Here is a 16,868-nt window from a genome sequence, read left to right as displayed (position 1 = left end):
ACTGTGGAAAGTTATGGGTTGCATGAAGTAATCATCCGTTGTTATTTATTTCAACTCATTATTTTTTCTGTAATTAATTAATCTGGATCAAGCAAAAATATTTGCCTCAAAAGAAACAAACACCCCCTTTGTCAGGCTTGCAGAATTATTATTTTTTCAACTGCATAGTATCGATAACTCATTCTCAATGTCCCACTAGTGCTACAATACTACATGGTTTCCCTCTAGTGGTAGGCGGAAGAATCACCGTCCAAGTGCAGTTCAGTTGTATTGAACTTCTTGTTCAAAATAAATGTGCAGTACCTTACCTTTGTAACCTTATAGAAATACAATTTCTGCCTTGTTTTTTATAAGTACTTACCTACCCCAGTACCTTAGCTTTGTACCTTCATAGAAATAAAATTTCTGCCTTGTTTTTTATAAGCATTACCCATTACGCTGCTGTATTTTCATGTTTTGGTTATGATGGCCAAGTATGAAGTGTGGTAGTACTGGTACTTGGTGAAAAAGTTACAGACTCACTGGACTACGTAAATATTTTTGGGGGTTCAGTAACTAAACAAGGACATCAAGTGTAACTTCGGACTTGGTGATTAATTGTCACCAGTTTTCACCTATTCCTCAGATGGGAAGATCAAAAAATATTTTGTCTGGAAGGTGGAGGATTTTTCCCAAAGGAGAGCAAGAATGACAAGCTGCGCCTTCATCCGCAACAGTGATAAAGGATACAGCCAGCAGGGGGCTCGGGGTGTCTGGTGGGGCACATTCACCCTGCGGGCCAGGGCTTGATGTGGCTACTGATCGTGATAGGCCGTGCCATGGTGGAGGCCTCGGCGTGGGGAACTGAGCCTGAACTGACGTCTGTGTCGACACGTCTGGTTCAAAGGTTAAGGGAGCTGTTATTATTGTCACATGATGCCCTGTGGTGTTTTGTTCTGATTAGTGCACTACTAAGTCTCACACAGTATTTGTTCTATGGTGTTGCTGTCTATCACAGAGTTTCCCTTCCTTTATTGAGCCAAGGTACCCATTTTAAATAAGAATTTTCAGACAAATTAAGTGACACTGGGTGATTTCCTGTGACACACTTGATGATTTCTCACGACACACTAGTGTGGGAATCCTTGGACTAGACGAGCACAATTAGCAACTGAGTTGCTTGCACAGATGATGTTCTTCTGTTTAAACCCTGCTGAAATGATTTGACTTTTTAGATGAGTCCTCGATTCCTGCATTAGCAAGTCATCAAGGTGCTCATCTGTCATCTCTGTTGCCAGAGCAAATGAATAACATATACTTCACAAAACAAATGTACACATTTGGCTCAATTGAAGGAACAAGAGAATTTATACAGCAAATTAAAGCAAACAATTTCAGGTTTTTATTCCCTGTCTTCATGCTACAGTTAGCCTGAGGCTGGCGGTTTGAATGTCTCCAGAACACACATCACTATGCTTATATAAGCTTCTCATCTCGCCTCCACTTCTTGCTTTCTGAACCAGTGCAAATATTTGGAAAGGTGATTGGTTACGGCTCTGAAGTGGCTGCCTGGAGCCAGTGAGACCTTTTTGATTGGAACAGCGCTGTGTAATAATGTACGGCATCGGCACAAACGCAGTTGCATGACAGTTAAGCACGACAGTTGAGCATGAGCTATTTTGCGCATTTTAGTCTGATGAAAGTGAGGTATTCTCCAAATCTGTGGCAGTTTAAAATAAAAGCACCCATTTGTCAATTACCTACCAATGAATTAAAGATGAGATCATGTGCATTGCAGAAAAGATGTTTAATCTCCCTTTCAAAGGCAAGTAAGGAGTGCGATCATTGGATTCCTAGTTGTCTGCAAAATAATTTCTACACTTTATTTGATTTAGTGAGCAAAACTGTGGTACTGGATGAGGAAGTTTGAATAGTGCAGAACATGTATGAGGGGTAGCAGGACAGTAGTGAGGTGTGCTTTAGGTGCGACAGTGGAGTTTAAGGTTGGTCTGCATCAGGGATCAATTCTAAGCCCCTTCCTCTTTGCAATAGTGATTGATAAGCTGACAGATGAGGTTGAACTGGAATCCCCATTGACCTTGATGTTTGCAAATGACATTGTGATCTGCAGTGAAACCAGGGAGTAGGTGGAGGCATGCACTGGAAAGAAGAGGAATGAACATGAGCAGAAGTAAGACGGGATATATGCATGTGAATCGGAAGAGGAAGGGTGAGGCTACAGGGAGAAGAGAGCGCAAGGGCAGAGGACTTGAAATACTGTACTTGGGGTCAACAGTCCAGAGCAATGCTGAATGTGGTAAGGAGGGGAAGAAATAGATGCAAGCAAGTTGGAATGGGTGGAGGAAAGGGTCAGATGTGTGAAGAAGTGACAGGAAGCAGAGCTGGAGGTGTTGGAAATGATGATGTTGAGGTTATGATTGATACGGTTAGAAATAAGCTCTTCAGAGAGACAGTCAAGGTTAGATGTTTTGGGTAAAAAGTTAGACCCTTGGATGGTTTGGACTGGTCCAGAAGAGAGATAGTGAATACAACGGTAGAAGGGTGATGAGCATGGAGCTGCTGCTGGGAAAGAGAGCAAGAAGACCAAAGAAAAGGTTGATGGATTTAGTGAGGGAAGACATGAGGGCAGTTGATGTTAGAGAGGAGGATGCAGAAGATAGACTTAGACGGAAAAGGATGATATGCTGTGGCGACCCCTAATGGGAAAGGAAAGGCAGAAGATTTGATTTAGTGAGCCACATAAAATGATGGGGTGTGCCTGATGTAACACCTTGAATTTGACACTTGTTTTGTTTGGGAATTTCCTCGTAGAGGAATGGCATTGTAGCCCTCTGAATTGCAAAGGAATGGCAAGATGACTTTTGCTTAATAAAGTGTAAAGTGAAGGTTGGCTCTCCCTGAAAGAAATCACACATCTTGATTTTCTATCCTGTTTCTGGTCTTTCTTAGGAGGAATCCTCCCCGGAGGCTTTTGTACTGGCCCAATAAGCAAGGTGGAGAGCAACGTTAGTAACAAGCTCCTCTCTCGCCACTCTTTACTTGTGTAGAGGCCGCTCTCGCTGCCTTGACAGGGACAGCTCCCTGCCCGTTTGATGTCGGTTTGACGGTCAAGAATAATGGTGCGTCGGGGGACTATTGTCATCCCTGTCAATAAGATGGCTGCGGGGAGAGGATGAGAGGGGAGGGTTCTACCTTCTTTTGTAGCTACCGAGGAGCCAGTGCAGCGTCTTGTCTGGACATCGGGCCGTGTTATTTGAACTCATAGCTGCATAGTGACGTGTCACCCTCGAACAGCTCGTCGTCTTTGGATAATCCCCACTCTCCTTCCTCCAAGCCTCTCCGCATGACAAACTTCCTCCCGCCGCACACTTTTGATTCACACACTCGACTCGTGTCTTCTCAATGTCAAACAAAGCCTTGAAAAGTCCTGATCATTTTCTTTCTTTTTTGTTTGGGTGGAATCTAACAAGGATCCTTTTCTCTTTGATGTAATTAAGCTCCTGAGGCTCGATCCGCATGTCAGAGTTAATTTTTTCCCAAGCATGGCGGGGAGCTATCAGAAGACTTCAGATGTCAGGCACGCTTTCAAGCTTCACGGCACCTCGTTTTTCCTCCACCTCGTCTAAAAGATAGAACGGGGGTGTGATCTTAGGAAAAACAAACGGACGCCCGACACTGCTACCCTAATAGTCCTCATCTCAACTCCAGCATCCCCTTGGCACCTTTTTGCGCAGCTGCCAAAATTGCCCACCTGTAGCCAGCAGACTCAGGAGTATATTTTATTTTTAATGGGTTTCTGTTGAGCAAGCAACCTGTGTCCCTCCCAACTCCTCTACTGCTAATGATGTGTCAGAGGACACCCATGTGTTCCACAAGTCATTGCCATCCGTTGGCACCGGTGGAATTAGGAAATGTGAGGATGCTTGGGTGGTTACAGCCAGAGGAAGTGGCCCTCACAGGAGTTGATCAAAATGGCCAGGCCAAGTGGACAAATAATGAAGCTCATAAATGTGAGGAAACGTTTTTTTGTTTTGACTCACCTGCAGGGAACTGCCATTAAAGTTCAGTATGCTTGATTTGAGCTTGTGGATTGCAAGAAGAGCAAGAAGAGGCAAGAAAAGTAGAAACAGGGTTATGATTTTTCTTCTGGTTTCAGACTCGACCCTCTACAGCTCGACCTCCATTCACTTCCCCCAACCGCGCTTCCCTCTTTGGCTCAGCATAGCTCTGCCCGACCCTTGGCTGACAGGCACTCAATCTGTGTTCAAAGCATAATCTTCAACCTCTAGGTAGCGCCGCTCAAGCTTGAACACCAAATCTCCATAAGAGAGAAAGAAGGCGGCAGAGGATGGAGGTGTTGGCTGCTGTTGTGTGTTGGAATAAAGGCACATTAGACAGACAGTTCCTCTTGATTGCTGAAACAATAAGCCCTATTTATCGCCCATTTGAAAATGGTTTGACGAGGCACCGAAACAGAGGCGGCTTTCATCTCACTGGCATATTAAACTGTCACAGTACTTAACTTTAAATTAAGGCGACACGCCACTGACTCTCATGTCACCAATAGTGCAATGGCGACCTACTAATAGAAGTACAATATGACACGTTTGCTTTAACTAAAACCTCTGCTGTCAGATTATGCCCGTGACATCTTTAACTTTTCATACAAAAATGAGACACAGTGAACAAACGTCGGGTGGCATTGAGAGTGTGACAAAAGACGTTGTGGCCCACAAAGTCGTGTGTGAGTGGTAATATTGTCTCTGTTGGAAAGGACGGCATTTTCTCATATTTGATGACTTTCTGATCATAAACGTGCCCTTGTTTGGCTTAAGAGCTCTAAAGACTTAAATTACTTTGTGGAGAGGTATTGCCTACTGCTTCCTTGCAATTGGCCATTATTGAGTCCATTACGGTTTTCCTTTTCCTTCAGAAACCAGTCAATCATGTAATTTATTAGCAATTTGTAACAATTATTGATTGTTGTAAATGCTAATGTGATAGATAATGCAATATGCCAGATCTTGTTAATGGGTTAAAATGTGTCTGCTTTGTATTTTCAGGCTAGACCTTTGCTAAAAGTTTCCACATGAATCACGTTACACTACAAGTGTCTGACTTTCCTGTTTGGCTGCCTGATGGGTCTTTGACAACAAATAACCATTCTTACAAACAATCCTCACTTCATCTTCTGTGGGTTAAATTTACTTCAGTAAAGCCCCGTTGGTGAGACAAGCCCATTATTGGAGCAGTGAAGCTGGCATAAACATCTCCATTTTCAATTAAATGAAGGAGATTGACAACAACACATGTAAATGGCACACGAAACAATCACTGAGCGAACATATTCATTCATTAACTTTTTTTTTCTTTGCTAAAAGAGGAAAAATATTTGATACAAATATGGCAACATTTACAAAATGGGAACATTTACAGCAGTGTAAACTACAACCACAATAATAACGATATTGATATGTTAATATTGTCAGTGGATTCCTTTTTTGGAGTTAGGTATGACATATTAATAATAATAGTAATAGTAACAATAATAATAATGTAACCAAAAATGCCAATTTTAGAACAGCTCGGACTGGAATGTTGTGTGACATTGTAGCTTTTCAGACTGCATACATTGATTGATAGATTTTTCATATACATAGCAGCTTTCAAAGCAGTTTTGAGGAGAGTCAATGCAGGTAGAATATCAGAAATAGATAAGCTTCTTGGGAATGTGTTAAACCTGCATGCAAATGTGTGCGTCTGTTTACCTGGCTGCACGTGCGAACCCTCAGCAGACTCCTGCTTATCGGCAGGCCTAATTGGGCGGGGAGAGGGGGTAAAATAGTAAAATCCCCTAATTCCTGGATTATAATTTAAAATATTCTAAAATGCTAATCAGGGAATTGCAACCAACAAAGGGATAATAAGATGGTCATCCAATTACTGGCATTTTCTCCCCAGTTTGGAGGGGCCTGCAGACCTGGAGCCTCCTTGCTTTCCTTCTGAGCTGCTTGCGGAGCGTCGCAGCTCAAGCTGTGAGCAAACATGGCAGCTCTGGCTAGGCCCTCCCTGTCTCACAAATATGTTAATTAGGGTCCAGATATTCACACACTTAATTAGCCGCGCTTCTAGGTTGCCTCATTTTGATGGAGGCAGGAAAGACGGGGTGACAAAGGACAAAAAAGAGGGTTTAGTTTTCAATGGTGAATTTAAATATGGCCTCAAGGTGATGACGAGGTATTGTTAACTACTGTACCCAAATGAACTTTTCTCCCTATTTTCCTGCGGCAGGAAGCAAAATCCAGCACGGCTGAGATTAGCCTGTCATTTGCTACTGAGCACTTTCATTTTGAACATGAAGTGATTGTGTTAATTGAAGTGGCTTTCATTACATGGACATATTAGATGGTGGAGCCACGGTTAAGAACTTGAGAGGGGACAGCCTTGTTTCAAACCTGCGACAATAGACACCATTAAACATGAAATTGGAGAGAAATTACAAGTGAACTTTCCTAATGAAGTATCACAAGGATTGGCGTGTGTAATATGCATAAACTTTTGGCCCGCAATCAAACAGTAACGTTATACCCAATCTGTAGTATTAATGCACTGAGAAAATAAATAAAAAATAAAAAAAGACAAAAAAAGAAGAAAGGTTGGTATTGCTAATAAAGACAATTATTAGTGGAAAGGTTAACTGTCAATCTCTGATCCTCCCACTCGTTGACAAAAACGGCAGTGAAGAGAAATTAATTTATATATTTGTGCTTTCAATATTGAGCTTCAATAGGGGGTAGTCCATTATTCAATTTATCTCGGGGGCACGTTCCTCCACACTAGCCTAAATATCACTTACACACAGGAATATTATATTGCCCATGTAAATCTCCTCTTTCTTCCTTCCTTCAGAAGAAAGACGTTTGGCATATTTATTGGTGTGTTCCACTGAGCACCGACCCCCATCCACCCCTACAAATTGCAGCGCCCCCCTTCCCTGCACCCTTTAGTCCCTCGTACATATATACAATGACCCAAATACAGACAGTCGGCCTCCCAGTTGTGAGCCTGTTCAATGCTCTGTATTTAGATTTCGAGTGCAAAATATAATGAAATGAGAGCATGAATACTTTCAGTAAATTTTTATTTAAATGTGCAACCAAATGACCGAGATGCTTTGCATTCCCAGCCAGTCAGACTTTGTGCCACACCGCCACTATACCATCCGAGATACATTTAGAGCCTGAAAATTTGGGGAGGAATTTGACACTGCTCCAAAAGCAATGCTACATTTTATACTATGTAAAACATGTTCTGTACCTTCAGCTGACTGGAGCACCAGCTGGTGGCGAGCAGCCAAGACTGCAAGGCTCTGTTTTTTTTTAACTTGCATTACACTCTGCAGACTGTACGGTATCTTACAGAACAGTAGAGTGGATTATTATCAAGACCATCTTGGATTTCCACTATTTTTTTTCATCCTTTTTCCACATTTTAATATTTTAATTTCCTTCCATTTCAGTAATTTTGATACAGTTCATCGTATGAGATAATTTAGGTATCTTAATTTCAGATAAATGTAAACATTTTAACATTATTATTATCATTATTGTCATTTTTATCATTATTATCATTATTATCATTAATAATAATAATAATAATAATAATAATAATAATAATAATAGCAGTAGTAGTAGTAGTAGTAGTAGTAGTGCAAAAGTAGTAGTAGTAGTATTTACGTCTATAGCTTACTCCAAATTAAAATAAGAAGTATTTTCCTCTTGTTAAACTAACTCATGATAAACAAATTAGAGGGCAAGACTAATGCAAACGACTCATTACAGAAACAATACTTCATGATTTCTGCCATTTTTACTTTTGAAGCTGGTGCCCGACAGTGCGCACCGTTGTTTCTTTCTGTGAGATTTAGAGCTTGCATATAAATAATTCAAGTGCTTAAAGAAGAAGACAAAACAGTCAGAATTACAAGAGACCATGTGGCAGCTGCTGCAGCGCTGCAAGTTGGATCTCGAATGTTGTGCAACTTGGCCCAGAAGATTGTAACAGAACAGAAGACTTTAGGAAAGCAGGAGTCGGAGAATCTGGTTGCATATTGAAAAGGTTTATTTCTTCTTTAATTTGGAAGCTGTGAGTGAAGAATGCAAATTTGGAATATGCATGTTATGTGATTGGGTGGGATTTGTGTCCATCAAGAGCAGTCAGAAACGAGTGTATTTTTACTCTGATGGCAAAATAGAGCAAGAGGGGAAAAAAAATCTCCTGTCAGCTATTCTTACATAAAATATTCGATACTCATTGTTATGAAGACTTGCGCTGAGAAAGGCTAAGCTTCTCGACTTATGAATTTTAAAAGTATCCAAGCAGATGGAAGCCTTTCCCCCACTGACCTTAATCTTAAATAGGTCTCAGACACAGGTAGAGTGATAAATGGACTCAAGCGATTCCAGTGGAGAAGAATAGAAGCTAAACCTACTTTCTGTGACGCGGTGCGCTCGCTGGCTCTTATCGCTGGCGGGCGACAAACAGCTCCAGGTTCCAGAGGAGCGTTTAGGCGCTCTGTGCCATCTTGGCTAATACATAGATTAGTTTACAAGTTTGGCTTCAGTGCCAATTGGATTAGGATTCATCACGCTAGGGGTATTTCCACATTGTTTGACAGTCTACATGCGGTCAGCATCAGACTGTGATGGACTTATGCTAAATCCCGCCTTTTTTTTGTGCGCATAGCTAAAGGCATCGTGGCCGCCAGTGTCATCAGGGTTGAGCAGTTTTTATTGAGGACGTGTTGTGCCGAGCGCACAATTCTTTAGAGCGCCACCTCTAACTCTCTCTCCGTCAGAACACAGGAAGTGATTGTAACCTTTTATTCCAAAGATAGGGCCCATCTTCTCGCCCTCGGGCTATGTCTTTTAATATCAGCGCTCTTGTCACCCTGATCCCCCGGTTCAAAAAGACCCGTGTCAAGATGAAAATATCACTGACAGAGAGCGTGTCTAATGCTGCTGCACTCAGCCGTAATCAGAGTAATCACTTTGAACTAGTTGGGAGAAAGGCACTTTATTTTGCAAGCAGAATTGGTTTGGTCTCCTTTAAGACTCGAAGGTTTATTTGATTAAGACCGGAGTTGAGCTTGAGAAATCAGGCAAGGAGACTTCACTGGCATTCCTCAGTAATATTTATACCAATCCCCTGCCTTGTAAATCATTCATGCATTTTCCCACTCACGCTTGACTCTAAATCTCAGAGTCAAGAGTGAATTAGGCCTCGTAATAATAAACTAACCTTCAACTCAGGCATTGTCTCCTGTCAGATCACAGGATGAGGGTCGAGAGCAACTGGCCCTCCAGGGACCTCTGGGGACCAGCCCAAACTCCCCAGCAGCTTTGTGGCAGACCTGCCACTGAGGCCTTTAATTGTTATTTCAGCCCCACGCTGCATTTCTCTCCCCCCCCTGCGCTGTCCGGGCAAACAGAACGGTCCTGATAGCTCCGTAATGAGAGGCGGCGTCCGGAGGGAGCCAGCCAGTGACTTCCAAATACATTGCCCTTGTTAGCCATGTTTGGCGCGCGGCTGCAGTGTTACAGATGTTGGTAATAGAGCGCTAATAGAGATCTATTAGCCTTTGCTTGCCGGTGAAGCTCACAAGATTACGACACTCGCAGTTGACCTCTGCTTCCCTCAAAACCACTTTATTTCATTCCATCATCCCCAAAGGTGGCTGCAGGTCCAGCATCACTGCGATTATTCTCTATCGAATCTGTAATATGATGAGAAAGGGGAATACATTGGGCTGAAGGTACACGCAACAATGACAAGAATTAGCCCAGAGGTTTTGTCGCAAATGAATTATGTAAATTCATCGGTCTTGTCTATGCTTCCTGTCTAGTTTTGCTGCACATAATGATTGCAGCCCTCTCCCAGCTCTCAGTAAACAGTCTTCCTTCTTATCTGCAGACGTCCTCCTTCCGGCTATGAGCAGATTTTTCATTTAGCTAAAAGCTTGGTACGAGGTCCATGAGACTGATAATCCTACCACAGGTCGCAGCTGGCGTTTGCACGGCACGGATGATTAGTCACTAACATTTTGCATTTGACCTGGAGAAATTCTCTCAGTGGAAGTAAGCACTTACTGTATTTTTTTTCTTTTTCAGTTGGCCCCCCTCCCTCTCCATTCACGTAGGCACATTAATTGATGATGATGGAAAGCATTTACCTCACGCTCTTCCTCCTCTCAAACACCGTCTGTCTTGTCACCGTGTGCGACGGCTGGCGACCTTCATCAGAAGTATTTTTTAATTGCTTTTGACGGTGAATCGGCGCCCTGGTAGGCCCGCGGGGCCCCCCGCCATAGCATGGCAGAGCGCTGTTTTGCGCAGGTATGAGGAGGGATCCCTCAGATGGAATTAAGGCGGTGAACAGAGGGAACAGGTCATGAATGCACTTATCTCATTTGTCTGACAGGTTTAAACGTTTATTAAAGGCCTCAGCCCTAATTCCCTCAAGCAGGTGTAAGCTTCCGTTGAGGTGTGAATTATATCCAATCGAGCAGATACGCTCGTAATATGCAAAATGTGAGCGGTAAGCTTCTCCAGGTGGAAATTGAATAACTCATTTCTGGGCGTAATCCACTAGTGCTTTGTTACATATGAAGAGAAGAAGAAAGGCTTTGTTTCCTGTCTACTTTGCAAAAATAAACTACATCAGTGGTGCCACACTTCAAATGTTCTCAAAGCCCAACATGCTGGCCTAAAGGAAAAACATGTAGGGACACACGGACAGAACACATGGAGTCTTTCTGCACTTTCGGTGCCCCCGGGTCACATAACGACAGGCCCGGCGTGGATGGACAATGTTCACCGATGCAACAAACAGATTTGCTCTCCTCCCAGCGTCATCTGCCACCTGGCTTCGACTGAACTGTGCAGTCATGTTTCTTTCGGACTCCACACACTTACAACTCTGTTTGTTTATTATCCAGGCAGAACAGAAGCGGCATTAGTGAGTGGTGGACTCACATCCTGTCGTGACTGCTGCCTTTGGACAGTCCAAAGCAAAAGAGGCCTTCACTGTCTCCACTTTGGCCCTAGTACCATTTTTCATTCACATGGAGAACAACAGCTGCATTAAACTCATCATCTGACATGAATCCGCCATATTGTCCTTTGTATGAAGGGCTTGTTGTTGCACTCGCTTAAATGGAGTTCACGCCGATAGCGCAGAAGCTAATCATTTTAGATTTTTTTTTTTTAAGTTTTATTTTGGGGTTTGCTTGCTTGTCCTTTTCCATCTTTTCACCATTTTCATCAAATGGTCCTGTGGAAGAGATTGATTTTAAATGCCCACTGATTTTAAGTGATTACCCAGATGTAAGACTTTTGAGAGGTGAAAGATTTTAATAGTATACAGTTGTACTCATATGAGTGCATACCTGGCAAAATGAGTGAAATGTTGGCAATTTATTTATTTATATTTTTATTTTTTTGGGGGGGGGTTTGTTGCTCGGTTTTGTTTATTGATGTTGCTATTGTGAAATTCCTTACAGTTTAATTTGTAATCCAAATAAAAATAGAATAAATACTTTTTGCCTAACACATTTTCTTTAAAATGTTGCTCACGTCCTACATCTGTCTGCTTTGGTTACTCATAAGCATAACTGCACAACTGCACAACTGTGCATTTCAGTGTTTGCTTCTTTGTCTACAGTTCATAGAATTTGTTGTTTACTGTTTTTCTTTTCTATAAATGACCATATCTCCCTTGCAAACCCTCGAGACTGGAATTTTGACAAACAGATCAAAAGAAGAGGTCATTAATCATAATTCCCAAGATTGCATGATGTGTATTTTTGGCCAAAAGACAGGGTGGTGGTCAAATATGGGTGCTAAATATATTTCTGAACAATGAATACATCTGTTCAAAATCTGTAGCCATGGGGAAAATTCAGAGGAGTTCCCCCAACACTGTAGCACCATTGTTTTGCAGGGTCTCAAATGATATAAAACATGTCCTATAAACATGGTCATGTGACTAGAGATAATGACAAGCGTGTCCCATCTGCACGATGGCAATTATCCACAGCCACAGGGCGGTGACCTCCACCCCAGGATAGAAACAAACCCAAAGATTCATACAGGAGAACATTGTGACATCACGTTAGAGGCGCCCTCTGTCCATTTTGTGCTCTGTGTTTGATTGTGCCACCATTGTGCGCTATACCGTGAATGAAGGATTTGCCGTGTTTGAGACCAAAGCATTGTTTTCTTTGCACTCGCAACTTGTCTGAGCCTTTACAAATACAGATTAAAAAGGAATGGAAAAGTTCCACCAGATTTTGCAATTCAAATTCATGCTTTAAAATCAGAATCAGAATCAAATTTATTGTCATTGCACATGCACAAGTACATAGCAATAAAATTACACTTAACAGGCTCAAACAATAACCAAACAGAGGAAGACAGGACGGGATGGCCTTGTCGGTATTTCCTCAAAGAGCAGTCCCAGCTCTTAGAGTGAAAAATGACACGAGGGAAAAGTAGGGAGGCAAAAAAGTCAGTGACTCTTGGCGTGTTCCATCGGGGAGCATGACAACAGCCTGGTATAAAAAAAAAAATCCTTCACACATATCATTTGTATGGATAATACAACAAATCTGTAGATTTGCTGGAGACGAGGTGAGGAATGGTAGTAAGGGGATGTGGAGGTGCCCAGCTGGTATGCAGCTCCATCTCAGAGCGCTTCACAGCACGGGGTGACCTGCATGGGCGGAGAAATGTGGGAGCAGTTAGGGCCGGGATCTCTATGTCTCCCTCCTCCAACACCGGTGAATAAAACAATCAGCTCGTAAGCAAGCTCTGCATAAGCCTGATAACGATTTTGATGATATGATTCAGGTTGGGGACAACTTGGAGACCCCTGATGAAGGAAAGCATCCATCAACATTCCTTCCTGGACCGGAAAAAAAATATTAACATTATTACTATATATATGCACAGTATCTCCCAAAAGTGAGTAAATTACTCCTATTTCCATGTAGAGGTGCACTCACTTTTGTTGTAATGGCTATGTGATGAGTCATTTTAAGCGGGCAGTAGTTTTACACTATTCATTTTACATTGTAGCAAAGTGCCATTTCCTCAGTGTTGCCAAGAAAAATAATTAAAAAAAATCACTTTTATGAGATACTGTATTTATAATGGCATATATGACTAGAATCCTGGTTATTGGGCTGAACAATCCTGATCTGGATCAGCACCAAATTAAACACCTTCATAGAAACCCACCTCTGAATATTGCCATTAGCATTCATGCATTGTTCATTGAGCCCCAGACATCCACCAAATTTTGTACAAATCATTTCAGTCAATTTTGCATAATCCTTCTCTATAAGAACTACACAAAAAGCAATGAAGACACCACCTTCTGGGCGGAGGTTCAGAATTCCTGAGTTGCTGGAAAGGATAAATCTGAAGCTAAAAGAGTAACAAACTTCCAGCCTCAGACTGTGATGGAAAACAAGTTGTTTGCAGTGAAGAATCACCGTCACTTATGACTGCAGAGAAAAGAGATTAGAAAGAGAACCTGGCGGCGCCAATGTGAGCTCTAAGCACTGGCGCTCGGCTTCGTCTTCCGCCGTCTGCGTTGTAAGACCGATGCAGATCGAAAATTCAAACAGCAGAGTGCCAAGATCTTTCTGTGGATTCCCCACTTCCAACTAGCTTAGGATTATTCTCCATCGGAGCTAATACCTGGTGAGGAAGTAAAGCCTGAAGGATGGGATTATTTAATGTGGCATTTTAATGTGTGACACGCTAATCATGTCTCAGAACAGGAATACTTCAACCATTTAACTTTCGTCAAGGGTGGAGAGATGTGCTCAGGAAGTAAGCCTTCAAAAAAGTCTCAAAGCCACACAAGCAGCCTCTTCCACCAGCACCTTACAACCGCAAGAACCTGCTTGAACACCACAATAATGACACATTGTCACCGCTGAGAGCCGGAAAGAAGGGCGGCGTAGCGGTGAAGTGGAGTCGTCAATCTGGGCCCAAGATAGAACGATGATGTCACAATCCTTGTATACCGGCGCCTGAGGCTCCTGCGGATTTGTGCGCAAAGCCGAGTTTTCTCCTGGATTGAAAAGTTTAACAAGGTGAAGCAGTGCGCTGTGATTTGGCCTCTCTGAGCCTTTAAAGAGGGGGGAGAGTGTGCGAGAGGAACCGGCCCCCTTGTCTCTTAATCTCCGTCGTCTGTCCGTGATCATCACTGGTTAAACATATGAAGCGATGCTATTGTATCAGCGTGTTATTAAAGCTGCCCCCACGCCTCGCCGTCTTTAAGGATGACGCTTAGATAGCGGCGAGGAAATCAATGACAGGCCCGAGAGTCGCCGGTCTGGCAGACTTGACACGCAACAGCGGAAGGTAAATTATTGGAACTTTAATTACTTTGATCCGTCATGCATTGTAGCATTGTGTCAGCAAAGTCAATGCCATGACAGACGCCGAACAAAGGCCAGCACCACATTTTCATAACATCTTCACTCCCGGTTCCCAATGCCTGATTAAAGCTGCAGTGTCAAGGACCAGAAGCCCCCGGTACACCCCCCCCCTCCTCCAACGCCCCCATGCACAGATTCAGAAACTCATTTTGTTTACCCAACTCATTACTGAAGTCAACCATTGAATGCCGGCCCATTATGGGCCTCTGAACCGCGGCTTTACAAACAAGCACAATGCGCCACACTATCGCCATTATCACATTGTTGGAGAGTAATGTATCGCCCTGTTTTCCCGCCGTAAATATAAGTCTGTGTGTTGAGCTAAATTAAGAAGGATTTGCCTAGACAATAAGCAAAACAATGACACAAACTCACAAAGTAAATGAGCGAAAGAAGAAATTTCTCTTTTTATTTCATCAAAGCATGAACAAAATTACCCCTTTTTTCACCATTTCATGAATATTCTGCCACTTAGTCTTGGGATGAATCTGCAGGATTGTTCTGGGAGCTGATAAATGGCTGGCACGTGAGCTAATTTAGAGGCACACATTAATCTCCAGTCGTGGCCTAAGAAGGGAATAAATAGGTAATTGATATGTGGCCAAATGGGCAGAACCCCCCAAAAACTTCTGCAAATGCAAACTAAGGCGATCATCTGCATTATTAATTGCGCAAGCTGCAGCATGCGAGCAGAACAGGACAGAAAAGTGCTTTAAGTCTTCATTCAAGTACAATTAAGCAAAACTGTTGTTGTGTGGAGAAATAGTCAGCTGTCATCAAGAAAAGTCTTGATTCATTAGCAGCTCAGGGATTTGCCAACTTCAATCTTAATCGCTCCACTGATGCTTCATAGTTGTGTCTGTGGGTGATTTGTATTTTATTCTATCCTGCACTTTGGGATAATCCGCCACAATGTGACCGCTACAGAGGACAGTCAGGACATCACATTCACTTCAATTCTGGCTCATCAACAGTAATTAAAAAATACATCAATGGACAAAAGTGTTAGGACACCAGGCCTAAACAAACAGCAAGTCAGAATAGAAGAAAATATAGAATTGGTAATTGTTATTATAACAGCGACCACTCTTCTGTGTGAGTTTGAGAAAATGTTTGTCCATTATTTGAAAAAACAAAACAATCATTAGTTCCCAGGTCAGTGGAGTTCGTTCTACTTAACTTCAAAGGTTTTTGATGAGGGAGAGGTTTGGGTTTAGTTGAATTCCTGCATATCATCCTCAGTCATGGAGCGTACAGGGAAGTGTACCCACAAATTCCAAAGCATACAGTAGAACTGCCCAAAATGTATTGATAGAATGGAGAATTTAGATTCAAGGGGATGTAATCATGGATTGTCGTTTCTATTTGTGCAAAATAGCAGGTTTTAGATATCAAGAAAGACTAATTCATGCTCATCGTGTGCAAAACCGGGTGTGTTTTTCCTGCAAGTTTGCACCCAAAGTGCATGGGATGCGAAAATTAGATCTTTGGCTGAAACTTCAAATCTTAACTATCAAAAAAAAAAAGACGGGAGGGAAAAAAAAAATCCTACTTCTGTCTTAATTTGTATTGATGGGCCGGAAGAATTCAGCGTACTTTGCAGTTTTGTACGAGGGAAGATGTTTAAGTGAAGATTAATTCCAATTTTTGCTTGCTCAGTACTTGTAAAACTAAAGCAATTTATATTCCTTCTCTTAACGATCCCCCTTTCTCTGATTGCAGTAATGTAATCTAATTGTAATTATGATACTATCTGGATCACAGAGACCTTAACATGATTGGAGCTACTTCATTGCATTAAAAACTAATTTTTGAATAATGATGAAAGGAGCACTGGAAAATGTGGAAGTATTACATTTTTTCTTTATCTCTGTTTTGTGGGAAGGGGGGAGGGTGATCTTGCTCTCCCCCCGCCTGCCTTCAGTCACAGTTCTGGTGTAAATGACATGAAGGAGTGGATCCAGAGAGTTGGGGGGAGGAGAGGAAATGGACCACCCTAATTAAATGTATCAATGGCTCATCAGTGGCTGCGGGATAGCAGTGTACCACGGCGAACAAGTTCACCATCGTCCCATGAGCTTTAGCTTTTCACGTGTACGTCTCATATGAGACGAGGGAAGAGCTTCGCCTGCTAGGAATGTAGTAACTGGATGAGCAAGGTTCTTTACCTGCAAGCCGTACACGTCTTATCAGGGTGTAACTGCCGGACAAGCTTGTTTGTGGTTAAATGTGTAAACATGAGGTGAGAGAAGTGTGGCTAAAGATACGGTATGAAATGAGATGCTAATAGTAACTGAGACACTGTGACTCCATGGTAGAGCAGGACCGCTTAAATCACCTGCACCCAGTCCTCCTA

The sequence above is a fragment of the Leptonotus elevatus genome, chromosome 2 (genome assembly GCF_054856555.1).
Source record: "Leptonotus elevatus isolate MCC_2025b chromosome 2, RoL_Lele_1.0, whole genome shotgun sequence".
NCBI classification, from domain to species: Eukaryota; Metazoa; Chordata; class Actinopteri; order Syngnathiformes; family Syngnathidae; genus Leptonotus; species Leptonotus elevatus.
The sequence above is the reverse complement of the archived record's forward strand: the minus strand, read 5'-3'. Positions refer to the sequence as shown.